The sequence below is a fragment of the Salvelinus sp. IW2-2015 genome, linkage group LG15, assembly GCF_002910315.2.
Source record: "Salvelinus sp. IW2-2015 linkage group LG15, ASM291031v2, whole genome shotgun sequence".
In the NCBI taxonomy this organism is placed as follows: domain Eukaryota; kingdom Metazoa; phylum Chordata; class Actinopteri; order Salmoniformes; family Salmonidae; genus Salvelinus; species Salvelinus sp. IW2-2015.
In genome coordinates, this window is record NC_036855.1 from 67,091,388 (window position 1) to 67,105,769 (window position 14,382).

Consider the following 14,382-nt stretch of genomic DNA (forward strand, 5'->3'; position numbering starts at 1 on the left):
ACAGACAGACAGACAGACAGACAGACAGACAGACAGACAGACAGACAGACAGACAGACAGACAGACAGACAGACAGACAGACAGACAGACAGACACCCTTCACTGCATCTCGCCAAGATAAATTGGCTGTGACCTGAGCATAACCCTGCCTGATGTTCATGAGACCATTACATTTCCTGCAAAGGAGGTGCTAGGCGGCCTGCGTGTGTGTGTGTGCCCACTCGTGCATGTGTTTGTGTGTGTGAGGGTCGGTGCATTATGTGTCTGGGAGTTTGAATCTATATTGCTTTTGTCCATTTTTCATTGCTTCTTAAAGCTAAAACTTAGAAATGCATCTTTGATATTTTACCACAGAACATGCTCACTGGTACTTCTGAAATGCTGACACTAACATAGATACAGTGATGTTGAATAAGTGAAGAAATCTAGGAACCAAGAACCTGTACACCAGCCAGAGGTTGCCAGAGTAATGCTACAGGGCATCACCATTCATGTAGTTGGGTCAGTGTGCCATGCCTCTAATGCCTCTATTGGCCAGGATTACACTGTGGTCATGGTTTCCAGGGTCATCTCATATGGAGCCACACACACACACAGCCTGGACATCCGGGGCATGGCCCCCATGTTGCCAAGCCAGATCGTTAGCTAGTTAAGCATTTCCACCACTTTGGCTTGCTTCTGGAAAGAGATTTAGCTAGACACTAAGGCCCCTCACCACACCACAGCAGTTTGTCACGTTAAAACTTCTTATGGCTGAGATCCCGTTAACGGGATCGATATGACAACAGCCAGTGAAAGTGCAGGGCGCCAAAATTAAAACAACAGAAATCCCATAATTAAAATTCCTCAAACATACAAGTATTTCACACCATTTTAAAGATACACTTAGAATAGAATTAATCACTAACCTTTGATGATCTTCATCAGATGACACTCATAGGACTTCATGTTACACAATACATGTATGTTAGATAAAGTTCATATTTATATCAAAAAATCTCAGTACACATTGGCGCGTTCAGTAGTTCCAAAAACATCCGGTGATTTTGCAGAGAGCCACATCAATTTACAGAATTACTCATCATAAATGTTGATGAAAATACAAGTGTCAGATTTCAAAAAAGCTTTACGGAAAAAGCAAACCATGCAATAATCTGAGTACGGTGCTCAGAGCCCAAACAAGTCAAAAAGATATCCGCCATATTGTGCAGTCAACAGAAGTCAGAAATAACATTATAAATATTCACTTACCTTTGATGATCTTCATCAGAATGCACTCCCAGGAATCCCAGTTCCACAATAAATGTTTGTTTTGTTCGATAATGTCCATCATTTATGTCCAAATAGCTCCTTTTGTTAGCGCGTTTGGTAAACAAATCCAAACTCACGAAGCGTGTTCATTACGAAGCGCGTTCATAATTATTAAAGGCTGCTTTATGGGAGCTTTCTTCAGAGGAGAATATCCAGCACTGTACAAGCTTAAGATCAAACAGGCCATGGAATAATAGGAGCTGAGTTCAATGCTAGAAGCATTTCTACCAAAAGTTTAACGTTTCACAGACGAAAAGTCAAAAAGTTCCGTTACAGTCCGTAGAAACATATCAAACGACGTATAGAATCAATCTTTGGGATGTTTTTAACATTAATCTTCAATAATGTTCCAACCGGAGAATTCCTTTGTCTGTAGAAAAGCAATGGAACAGAGCTCGCTCTCACGTGAACGAGCGTCACGAGCTCAAGGCATTCTGGCAGACCTCTGACTCATTCGGCCCCCCTTCACAGTAGAAGCATCAAACAAGGTTCTAAAGACTGTTGACATCTAGTGGAAGCCTTAGGAAGTGCAACATGACCAATATCCCACTGTATCTTCAATAGGGAATGAGTTGAAAAACGACCAACCTCAGATTTCCCACTTCCTGGTTGGATTTCTTCTCAGGTTTTTGCCTGCCATATGAGTTCTGTTATACCCACAGACATCATTCAAACAGTTTTAGAAACTTCAGGGTGTTTTCTATCCAAATATACTAATAATATGCATATATTAGTGACTGGGACTGAGTAGCAGGAAGTTTACTCTGGGCACCTCTGGGCACCTTATTCATCCAAGGTACTCAATACTGCCCCCAGCCATAAGAAGTTATGGCTGGGGGCAGTATCCAAAGTGATGCGTGGTTCATTTGTTTCCCTATTATAATGACCTTGCATATAAACAGTCACCATCAGGCATTGTACTTTATGCACTTTCACTCCCTTGCTTATAAGAGGAAATTAGCATTCACATTTGTAATCATGTCCCTTTTAAGTTTAATCACAGGAACACAGTGTATAGAAAGACAATCAACCTGCATAGCTAAGGGAGGAGAGAGAAGCGTGATTCATATTCCATATGCCATTATACCCAGGTCAGCCTTGTAAAGGGAATCTCAGATCACAAGTTCTATCACATAAAGCATCGCAGGCAGTGCATTAGAGGACAAGAGGGAGAAAGGATGGAATATTAAGGGGAAGGAAAAATAATATTATGCTTGCAATCTGGTTCATGAGCCAACAAGTTGAGCCTGCATGTACTACAGCAGCATAGAGATGAACCATAAAGATATCTGACAAGAAGCTAAAGCATAAACATAGGACCACATCCTTTCTTTTCTTCCCTCCATCCCTGGGAGAGCAGGGTAGAAATCTATTGCTACTGACCTGATGGTCCTGATGTTCTTGAAGGTCGGTTCGTCATATACCCAACACAACCATATGTTCAGAAAGGTAGCTCTACTGAATGCAACTTAATTGTTCAGCTTGTGATAGCTTCATTTATTTGACCAAAAACAAGTATTTCACTTTTTTAATTGTGGGTTTTCTGCACTCGTGATGGGGGGAAAAAATAGTTACATATCGGGATATTATTTTTGACGATATATCGTATTATGACAATATCGCAAGATTATTTTGTTGCTCATTGGCACCAAAACTTCAGTATTTTTCCTTCATAGCTTGTTCTCCACCTTCATTTTAAATAGGGAGGTAATTTGTTTACAGCACTTTAATTTCCATGACTGATAAAAACTCTCTTGTCCTTCTGCAGCAGACATACATGTATGATGAGCAATATATTTGGAATATCGAATCGCAATAAAATCACAGGATCGAATTACAATACATATAGAATCATGAGAATCGTAATACATATCGAATTGGCACCTAAGTATCGTGATAATATCGTATCGTGGGGTCTCTGGCAATTCCCAACCCTAATATGCAGAACAAAGAGTTAATATTCACCAATGTCACCTTCATTGCAAAACAAATCACAACATAAGCTGTATAATATTACATGGGATATCACACAGATTGGTATGTGAAAAATCTATTTCCCTAAAACAAGATTGAACTAATCAACAACTTTAATTTCCAGTCCATCTGATATACAAATTGTGCTTAATGAACCCTGTGAAATCAATTACCTAGGTTGTACTTTGCATGCAGAAGAACCCCAACACAGAACTCAAGATGCATACGTAAGCAGATATTAGTCAGTGCAGATTATTTTGCTCCATTTACATTGCATTAGTAGTAGCAACAGCCAACCGGCTAGTGCCCATTTCTCAATCATGTCTAATGCATTAAAATGCAACTGGGCCACACTGAGCAGCACACCTTACAGCATACCAATAGAGGCTTTATGTACATCCATTATATCATACATTATATCTCCCTCACTAACTTTAAGCATCAGCTGTCAGAGCAGCTTACCGATCATTGCACCTGTACATAGTCCATCTGTAAATAGCCCACCCAACTACCTCATCCCCATATTGTTATTTATTTTTTTGCTTCTTTGCACACCAGTATCTCTACTTGCACATTCATCTTCTGCGCATCTATCACACCAGTGTTTAAATTGCTAAATTGTCATTATTTCGCCACTATGGCCTATTTCTTGCCATACCTCCCTAATCTTACTACATTTGCACACACTATATATAGACTTTTCTATTGTGTTATTGACTGAACGTTTGTTTATCCCATGTGTATCTCTGTGTCGTTTGTGTCACGCTGCTTTGCTCTATCATGGCCAGGTCACAGTTGTAAATGAGAACTTGTTCTCAACTGGCCTACCTGGTTAAATAAAGGTGAAATAAATGAATTCAATGATACAACATGAGATGAAAACAGATACACCCATGGCTGAAGGACATTTGTTTGCTTTTGAAAAGACACATAATATGTAGATATGGAATTGAATCTAACCAATTGATAATGAATGGATAATGTACTGTCTGACTCACAAGACGAGGTGTAATCCGCAATGCGGTTTGGTGGCGCTGAAATGAAAGCATGGAGCTCAAATTAAATGTGATATATGCACCACTTACAGTAGTTCTACTGTAGCCTATACTGTAGGCCTACATGGACACTGTACTGTCTGTGATCGTCATGTTTCACATATTTTTTATTTTTAAATAAATGTTATCCCCTTTTCTCCCCAATTTTCGTGGTATCCAATCGCTAGTAATTACTATCTTGTCTCATCGCTATAACTCCCGTACGGCTCGGGAGAGACGAAGGTCGAAAGCCACGCGTCCTCCGAAGCACAACCCAAAACAAGCCGCACTGCTTCTAACACAGCACACCTCCAACCCGGAAGCCAGCCACACCAATGTGTCAGAGGAAACACCGTGCACCTGGCTCCCTTGGTTAGCGCGCACTGCGCCCCGGCCTGCCACAGGAGTCGCTGGAGCGCAATGAGACAAGGAATCCCTATCGGCCAAACCCTCCCTAACCCGGACGACGCTAGCCCAATTATGCGTCGCCCCACGGACCTCCCGGTCGCGGCCGGCTGCGACAGAGCCTGGGCGCGAACCCAGAGACTCTGGTGGCGCAGCTAGCACTGCGATGCAGTGCCCTAGACCACTGCGCCACCCGGGAGCCCTATGTTTCACATATTTTTAGGATTTTCTAGCCTCCCTCCATATATATATATAGGCCTACACAGTTGATTGTAATATAAAAGAGGTCTAAAGCGCACAGTAATAATGGAATGAACACACGTTAAAAAATCTTGGAAGCCATTAACTTTTTCATCCATTCCATTCAAATGGGTATGCAACAATATGCAACGACTGTTAACTTGCTGAACTGTATATCAAACTTAATAGCAGATCCATGCCTATTCCGCAAAGTAATGTAGTGTAGAATTGTCAGTCGTTTCTGAGCAGTGGAGCCCACAAATCTTAAATCTGGTGTCATAATTATTAAAGGCTGCTTTATGGGAGCTTTCTTCAGAGGAGAATATCCAGCACTGTACAAGCTTAAGATCAAACAGGCCATGGAATAATAGGAGCTGAGTTTAATGCTAGAAGTATTTCTACCAAAAGTTGAACGTTTCCCAGTAACCCCTAACATGAGTGCAGTTTCACATTCTGATGTGAAATAGAATACGAAAGGCTATGGCTGACACTGAGGCATCAAGTGAAGACAGACTGAGACAAAGACAGTGTCTCCAGAGACGGTCAGTGTTGGTCACTTCCATGGCAACCCTCTTTTGAGTGCATAGAAAAGGGGGAAATGGGAGAACTCAGCGCACCTATGTTGATGACAAGATGATGACAAGAGATTGGATTTGTCTCTCCTGAATATCAATAGAAAATAAGAATGCAATGGTTTTTGGAAGCTAAAGTATCAGGCAGAATGAGTCATCTCTGTCTGTCAGTCTTCCAAATCTGAATGTAACCACCGGTACTTTGGTAGAATCTAGAATTCAGAGTTAGAATCCAATTAGCTTTATTCATGCAGGACAAAGAAAGTAAAGGTTATATGAATTGGTTTGATTGATCGAGTGCAAGTACAGTGCCTTCAGAAAGTATTCATACCCCTTGACTTATTCTACATTTTGTTATGTTACAGCCTGAATTCAAAATGGAATAAATATATTTTTGTTCTCACCCCATCTACACACAATACCATAATGACAAAGTGAAAACATGTTTCTAGTCATTTTTGATAAATTATTAAAAATGAAATACAGAAATCAAATGTACATAAGTATTCACAACACTGAGTCTTTCTGGGTAAGTCTTTTAGAGCTTTCCACACCTGGATTGTACAATATTTGCACATTATTATAAAAATTATTCAAGCTCTGTCTAATTGTTTGTTGATCATTACTACACAACCATTTTCAAGTCTTGCCATAGATTTTCAAGCAGAATTAAGTCTAAACTGTAACTCGGCTACTGTCTTCTTGATAAGCAATTACGGTGTAGATTTGGCCTTGTGTTTTAGGCTATTATCCTGCTGAAAGGTGAATTAATCTCCTAGTGTCTGGTGAAAAGCAGACTGAATCAGGTTTTCCTCTAGGATTTTGCCTGTGCTGAACTCCATTATTATTTTTTTCTATCCTGAAAAACTCCCCTGTCCTTAACGATTACAACCATACCCATAACATGATGCAGCCACCACTACGCTTGAAAATACGGAGAGCGGTACACAGTAATGTGTGTATTTGATTTGCCCCAAACATACAGTGGTTCGTCCTTTAAAACTTGTTAGTTATCGGTGTCCCGTCTACGGGACAGTTGTAAAACATGTAGCGCAATGTGTCATTAAAACTAGTTTTTCAACCACTCCACAAATTTCTTGTTGACAAACTATAGTTTTTGCAAGTCGGTTAGGACATCTACTTTGAACATGACACAAGTAATTTTTCCAACAATTGTTTACAGCCAAATTATTTCACTTATAATTCACTGTATCACAATTCAAGTGGGTCAGAAGTTTAAATACACTAAGTTGACTGTGCCTTAAAACAGCTTGGAAAATTCCCAAAAATTATGTCATGGCTTTAGAAGCTTCTGATAGGCTAATTGACATCATTTGAGTCAATTGGAGGTGTACCTGTGGATGTATTTCAAGGCCTACCTTCAAACTCAGTGCCTCTTTGCTTGACATCATGGGAAAATCCAAATAAATCAGCCAAGACCTCAGAAAATATTGTACCTCCACAAGTCTGGTTGAGTCAATTGCACAGTCATAGCACAGTCAGTGTATTCAGCTCAGCTAATCCCCATTGAGACCGTGTCTGTGCCTCGACCTAGGTTGGGCAAAACTAAACATGGCGGTGTTCGCCTTAGCAATCTCACTAGAATAAAGACCTCCTCCATTCCTGCCATTATTGAAAGAGATCGTGATACCTCACATCTCAAAATAGGGCTACTTAATGTTAGATCCCTCACTTCAAAGGCAGTTATAGTCAATGAACTAATCACTGATCATAATCTTGATGTGATTGGCCTGACTGAAACATGGCTTAAGCCTGATGAATTTACTGTGTTAAATGAGGCCTCACCTCCTGGTTACACTAGTGACCATATCCCACGTGTATCCCGCAAAGGCAGAGGTGTTGCTAACATTTACGATAGAAAATGTCAATTTACAAAAAAAAAACTGCGTTTTCGTCTTTTGAGCTTCTAGTCATGAAATCTATGCAGCCTACTCAATCACTTTTTATAGCTACTGTTTACAGGCCTCCTGGGCCATATACAGCGTTCCTCACTGAGTTCCCTGAATTCCTATCGGACCTGTAGTCATAGCAGATAATCGGACCCACTCCAAAAGGCTTTCGGAGCCATCATCGACTCAGTGGTTTTGTCCAACATGTCTCTGGATGTACTCACTGTCACAGTCATACTCTGGACCTAGTTTTGTCCATGGAATAAATGTTGTGGATCTGAATGTTTTTCCTCATAATCCTGGACTATCGGACCACCATTTTATTACGTTCGCAATCGCAACAAATAATCTGCTCAAACGCCAACCAAGGAGCATAAAAGTCGTGCTATAAAATATCAGACAACCCAAAGATTCCTTGATGTCCTTCCAGACTCCCTCTGTCTACCCAAGGACATCAGAGGACAAAAATCAATTAACCACATAACTGAGGAACTCAATTTAACCTTGCGCAATACTCTAGATGCAGTTGCACCCCTAAAAACTAAAAACATTTGTCATAAGAAACTAGCTCCCTGGTATACAGAAAATACCCGAGCTCTGAAACAAGCCCAGAAAATTGGAACGGAAATGGCGCCACACGAAACTGGAAGTCTTCCGACTAGCTTGGAAAGACAGTACCGTGCAGTATCGAAGAGCCCTCACTGCTGCTCGATCATCCTATTTTTCCAACTTAATTGAGGAAAATAAGAACAATCCGAAATGTCTTTTTGATACTGTCGCAAAGCTAACTAAAAAGCAGCATTCACCAAGAGAGGATGGCTTTCACTTCAGCAGTAATAAATTCATGAACTTCTTTGAGGAAAAGATCATGATCATAGAAAGCAAATTACGGACTCCTCTTTAAATCTGCGTATTCCTCCAAAGCTCAGTTGTCCTGAGTCTGCACAACTCTGCCAGGACCTAGGATCAAGAGAGACACTCAAGTGTTTTAGTACTATATCTCTTGACACAATGATGAAAATAATCATGGCCTCTAAACCTTCAAGCTGCATACTGGACCTATTCCAACTAAACTACTGAAAGAGCTGCTTCCTGTGCTTGGCCCTCCTATGTTGAACATAATAAACGGCTATCTATCCACCGGATGGTGTACCAAACTCACTAAAAGTGGCAGTAATAAAGCCTCTCTTGAAAAAGCCAAACCTTGACCCAGAAAATAAAAAAACTATCGGCCTATATCGAATCTTCCATTCCTCTCAAAAAATGTAGAAAAAAGCTGTTTTTAGACCCCATCATAGCACTGAGACTGCACTTGTGAAGGTGGTAAATGAGCTTTTAATGGCGTCAGACCGAGGCTCTGCATCTGTCCTCGTGCTCCTAGACCTTAGTGCTGCTTTTGATACCATCGATCACCACATTCTTTTGGAGAGATTGGAAACCCAAATTGGTCTACACGGACAAGTTCTGACCTGGTTCAGATCTTATCTGTCGGAAAGATATCAGTTTGTCTTCGGTGAAGGGTTTGTCCTTTGACAAATCAACTGTCAATTTCGGTGTTCCTCAAGGTTCCGTTTTAGGACCGCTATTGTTTTCACTATATATTTTACCTCTAGTGGATGTCATTCGCAAACATAATGTTAACTTTCACTGCTATGCGGATGACACACAGCTGTACATTTCAATGAAACATGGTGAAGCCACAAAATTGCCCTCGCTAGAAGCCTGTGTTTCAGACATAAGGAAGTGGACGGCTGAAAACGTTCTACTTTTAAACTCGGACAAAACAGAGATGCTTGTTCTAGGTCCCAAGAAACAAAGAGATCTTCAGTTGAATCTGACAATTAATCTTGATGGTTGTACAGTCGTCACAAATAAAACTGTGAAGGACCTCGGCGTTACTCTGGACCCTGATCTCTCTTTTGACGAACATATCAAGACTGTTTCAAGGACAGCTTTTTTACATCTACGTAACATTGCAAAAATCAGAAACTTTCTGTCCAAAAATAATGCAGAAAAATGTATCCATGCTTTTGTTACTTCTATGTTAGACTACTGCAATGCTCTACTTTCCGGCTACCCGGATAAAGCACGAAATAAACTTCAGTTAGTGCTAAATACGGCTGCTAGAATCCTGACTAGAACCAAAAAATTTGATCATATTACTCCAGTGCTAGCCTCCCTACACTGGCTTCCTGTTAACCTCTCTTGGGTATGTGGGACGTTACCTCTTCAACAGCCAGTGAAACTGCTGGGCGCCAAATTCAAATACAGAAATACTCATTATAAAAATTCAGAAAACAAAACATATTTTACATAGGTTTAAAGATGAATGTCTTGTGAATCCAACCACGATGGCAGATTTAAAAAATGCTTTATGGCGAAAGCATACCTTACGATTATTTGACAACATAGCCCACTAGACAATTCATTACAAACAGTAACCAGCCAAGTAGAACAGTCCGAGTCAGAAATAGAGATAAAATTAATCCCTTACCTTTGATGATCTTCATATGGTTGCACTCAGCAGACATTCATTTACTCAATAAATGTTCCTTTTGTTCGATAAAGTCTCTTTATATCCAAAAACCTCAGTTTTGTTCTCACGTTTTCTTCAGTAATCCACAGGCTCAAACGCAGTCAAAACAGGCAGATAAAAAATCCAAATTGTATCCGTAAAGTTCATAGAAACATGTCAAACGATATTAATATTCAATCCCCAGGTTGTTTTTAGCATAAATAATCGATAATATTTCAACTGGACAATAACGTCTTCAATATAAAAGGTAAACAAGAAAGGCACTCTCTCGGTCGTGCGCATGAAAAAGCTCTGTGACACTTTAGGGTCCACTCATTCAGACTGCTCTTACTTCCTCATTTTTCAGAATACAAGCCTGAAACAATTTCTAAAGACTGTTGACATCTAGTGGAAGGCATAGGAACTGCAATTTGAGTCCTAAGTCAATGGATACTGTAATGACATTGAATAGAAAACTACAAAACCACAAAAAAACGACTTCCTGAATGGATTTTTCTCAGGTTTTCGCCTGTTTTCTATCCAAATCTACCAGTTACAGTGGGGAGAACAAGTATTTGATACACTGCCGATTTTGCTGGTTTTCCTACTTACAAAGCATGTAGAGGTCCGTAATTTTTATCATACGTACACTTCAACTGTGAGAGACGGAATCTAAAACAAAAATCCAGAAAATCTCATTGTATGATTTTTAAGTAATTAATTAGCATTTTATTGCATGACATAAGTATTTGATCACCTACCAACCAGTAAGAATTCCGGCTCTCACAGACCTGTTAGTTTTTCTTTAAGAAGCCCTCCTGTTCTCCACTCATTACTTGTATTAACGGCACCTATTTGAACCCGTTACCTGTATAAAAGACACCTGTCCACACACTCAATCAAACAGACTCCAACCTCTCCACAATGGCCAAGACCAGAGAAGCTGTTTAAGGACATCAGGGATAAAATTGTAGACCTGCACAAGGCTGGGATGGGCTACAGGACAATAGGCAAGCAGCGTGGTGAGAAGGCAACACTGTTGGCGCAATTATTAGAAAATGGAAGAAGTTCAAGATGACGGTCAATCACCCTCGGTCTGGGGCTCCATGCAAGATCTCACCTCGTGGGGCATCAATGATCATGAGGAAGTTGCCAGAACTACACAGCAGGACCTGGTCAATGACCTGAAGAGGCTGGGACCACAGTCTCAAAGAAAACCATTAGTAACACACTACGCCGTCATGGATTAAAATCCTGCAGCGCACGCAAGATCCCCCTGCTCAAGCCAGCGCATGTCCAGGCCCGTCTGAAGTTTGCCAATGACCATCTGGATGATCCAGAGGAGGAATGGGAGAAGGTCATGTGGTCTGATGAGACAAAAATAGAGCTTTTTGGTCTAAACTCCACTCGCCGTGTTTGGAGGAAAGAAGAAGATGAGTACAACCCAAGAACACCATCCCAACCGTGAAGCATGGAGTGGAAACATCATTCTTTGGGGATGCTTTTCTGCAAAGGGGACAGGATGACTGCACCCGTATGGAGGGAGGATGGATGGGGCCATGTATCGCGAGATCTTGGCCAACAACCTCCTTCCCTCAGTAAGAGCATTGAAGATGGGTCGTGGATGGGTCTTCCAGCATGACAACGACCCGAAACACACAGCCAGGGCAACTAAGAGTGGCTCCGTAAGAAGCATCTCAAGGTCCTGGAGTGGCCTAGCCAGTCTCCAGACCTGAACCAATAGAAAATCTTTGGAGGGAGCTGAAAGTCCGTATGCCCAGCGACAGCCCCGAAACCTGAAGGATCTGGAGAAGGTCTGTATGGAGGGAGTGGCCAAACCCTGCTGCAGGTGTGTGCAAACCTGGTCAAGAACTACAGGAAACGTATGATCTCTGTAATTGCAAACAAAGGTTTCTGTACCAAATATTAAGTTCTGCTTTTCTGATGATCAAATACTTATGTCATGCAATAAAATGCTAATTAATTACTTAAAAATCATACAAGTGATTTTCTGGATTTTTGTTTTAGATTCCGTCTCTCACAGTTGAAGTGTACCTATGATAAAAATTACAGACCTCTACATGCTTTGTAAGTAGGAAAACCTGCAAAATCGGCAGTGTATCCAAATACTTGTTCTCCCCACTGTATATAACATTCTATTGGTTGCAAGAATCAGTTCATAAACCATGTGCCATGAATCGGTACATCGAAAATCTCTTCCAACTATTGTTGTAGGCCAGTGACAAAAAATATCAATATTTAATCCATTTTAAAATCAGGCTGTAACACAACAACATTTTTAAAAGTGTGGATACTTTCTGAGGGCACTATAGCTAGCTAGGTGTAGGTTTATCATGTAAGGTTTAACCTGCCTATAATTGTGCAATAATTAAATTACAGTTGGTAAGTACCAGGTTATGAGCTGTTTTGCATTTACACTATAATCTATCCCTTGCGATATAAATGAAAAGAAAGTTGAGTGATACACATTTGTAGTGAAACTAAGTACTTGTTCATCACTGAAATGTTAACATATCACAGAGATGGGTAAATTAAGGGGCTATTTTATCAGTGTACATGGGGCTCATTTCATCTACACAGCCTATTTATTTATCACTGCAGTTGAAGTTAGCGAACAGATACAGCTGAATTGCCAATGGGGTCTAAGCAATTCTGAAACTTTATAATGAGAATCAAGAGAAGGTGAAGTGTTTTGCTTCAAGACAGATAAACCCAGGAGCTGGAGTTAACAGCTTTTTGGGGAGAAATGATTTTCCAAATTTAAAACAGCTATAAATTAAAGGCCAGTAATTCAGTTTCTCTCTGCAGAATCTCTCTTCACTAGACTGAATGTGTCTATAAAATTCTGAAAGAAAGTAGGTTGCTAAATGCACTTAATTTGGCATGATAGAATGAGTCCATGCTTCAGTGAATGTAATTTGAATCTGTGACCTATTTCTTCAGAAGAAAATTGTCTCTCGGGTTATTTGTCACCATACATTTAATGGAATTCAATAGACTGTCACAGAATTTATAAATTGTCAACTGATTGTTAGCATTTTTCTTTCCATTTTGTAGATGATTTAATTGTTACATATGTGTGGTTTGTTATTGTGGTCTAACAGCATGTAAACACGCAGTACACAGATAGTAAATCCTCAGTGTGTCGAGCACATGAGGCACATATTTTTAAATATATTGTTCTCCCATAAATGTGACCACTTCAGAAATGACCTTAAATATTTAACCATAACAGAACATTGAACTGATTGCAGCAACATCCTAGTCTGCCTCCCCTAACTATGGGCCGCAGGTAGCCTGGTGGGTAGGAGCGTTGGGCCAGTAACCAAAAGGTTGCTGGATCGAATCCTCCAGCTGACAAGGTAAACATATGTTGTTCTAGCCCTGAGCAAGGCAGTTAACCCACTGTCCTCAGGTGCTGTGGATGTTGATTAAGGCAGTCCTCTGCACCTCTCTGTTTCAGAGGGGTTGGGTTTAAATGTGGAAGACACATTTCAGTTGAATGCATTCAGTTGTACAACTGACTAGGTATCCCTAACTGCTATTTATCTAGTGCAGTGCCTTTACTAAATCCCACTGGAGATTAGACTAGTTACTGAAATACACAAACCAGCCATGCCAGTTGCTTCAGGATCTTTAGCACAAACCCTCTTATTAGTGGACACTGTTTTTTCACGTTGCTTGAGTAACACATACCATGACAAGCACATGATCTGACCATAAAGAGAGATTATACAGGAGTGTGTGAACAGAGATGACATGCAGGTGAAATGAAAGGACTGCTATTAGGAAGTCGTCCATCCATCTGTCAATGCATTAGAAAATGAGTACAAATTCTAAAACAGGTGGCGTCACAGAAAAGACAGGTGTTTGGCAATGGAACAGACACAAAACCCAGCAGAGATTGTCTGGCTTTAAATGCTTTTAATGTTTTTAGACATTTACATAGCAATTTTCTGTACATAATGACTGAATCTGTAAAGTGATGTCAAAGGCAGACACATCATCCACCCCATTGTTCTCTGAACACCAATCTTAAGTAGCAATCCATCATCGAATCAGTTGGTAAATGTACTGCCAATGGAATTAAAAAATACATTATAAAGCTGATTAAATCTCCCATGGATCTCTCAGTTTTGTATATTGTAAAATACACTCATCCATGCAGCAATATCCTCAGTAGATAAAAGCAGGAGTTGGACAGCATGACTCAGACCTATGGGGTTGTTGACATGTACCCAAGTGAGAGGCTCCTTTCCACCCGGAGACACAATGATAAAACAGGAGGAGACAGGGCTTGTCAAACGTTTAAAAAAAAGTGGAGAGAGAATTCCTGCTTTCTGGTACGCCTCGGGCCATGGAGGGTCGTCATCCTTCTGAGAGGACTGTAGGGATGGTTT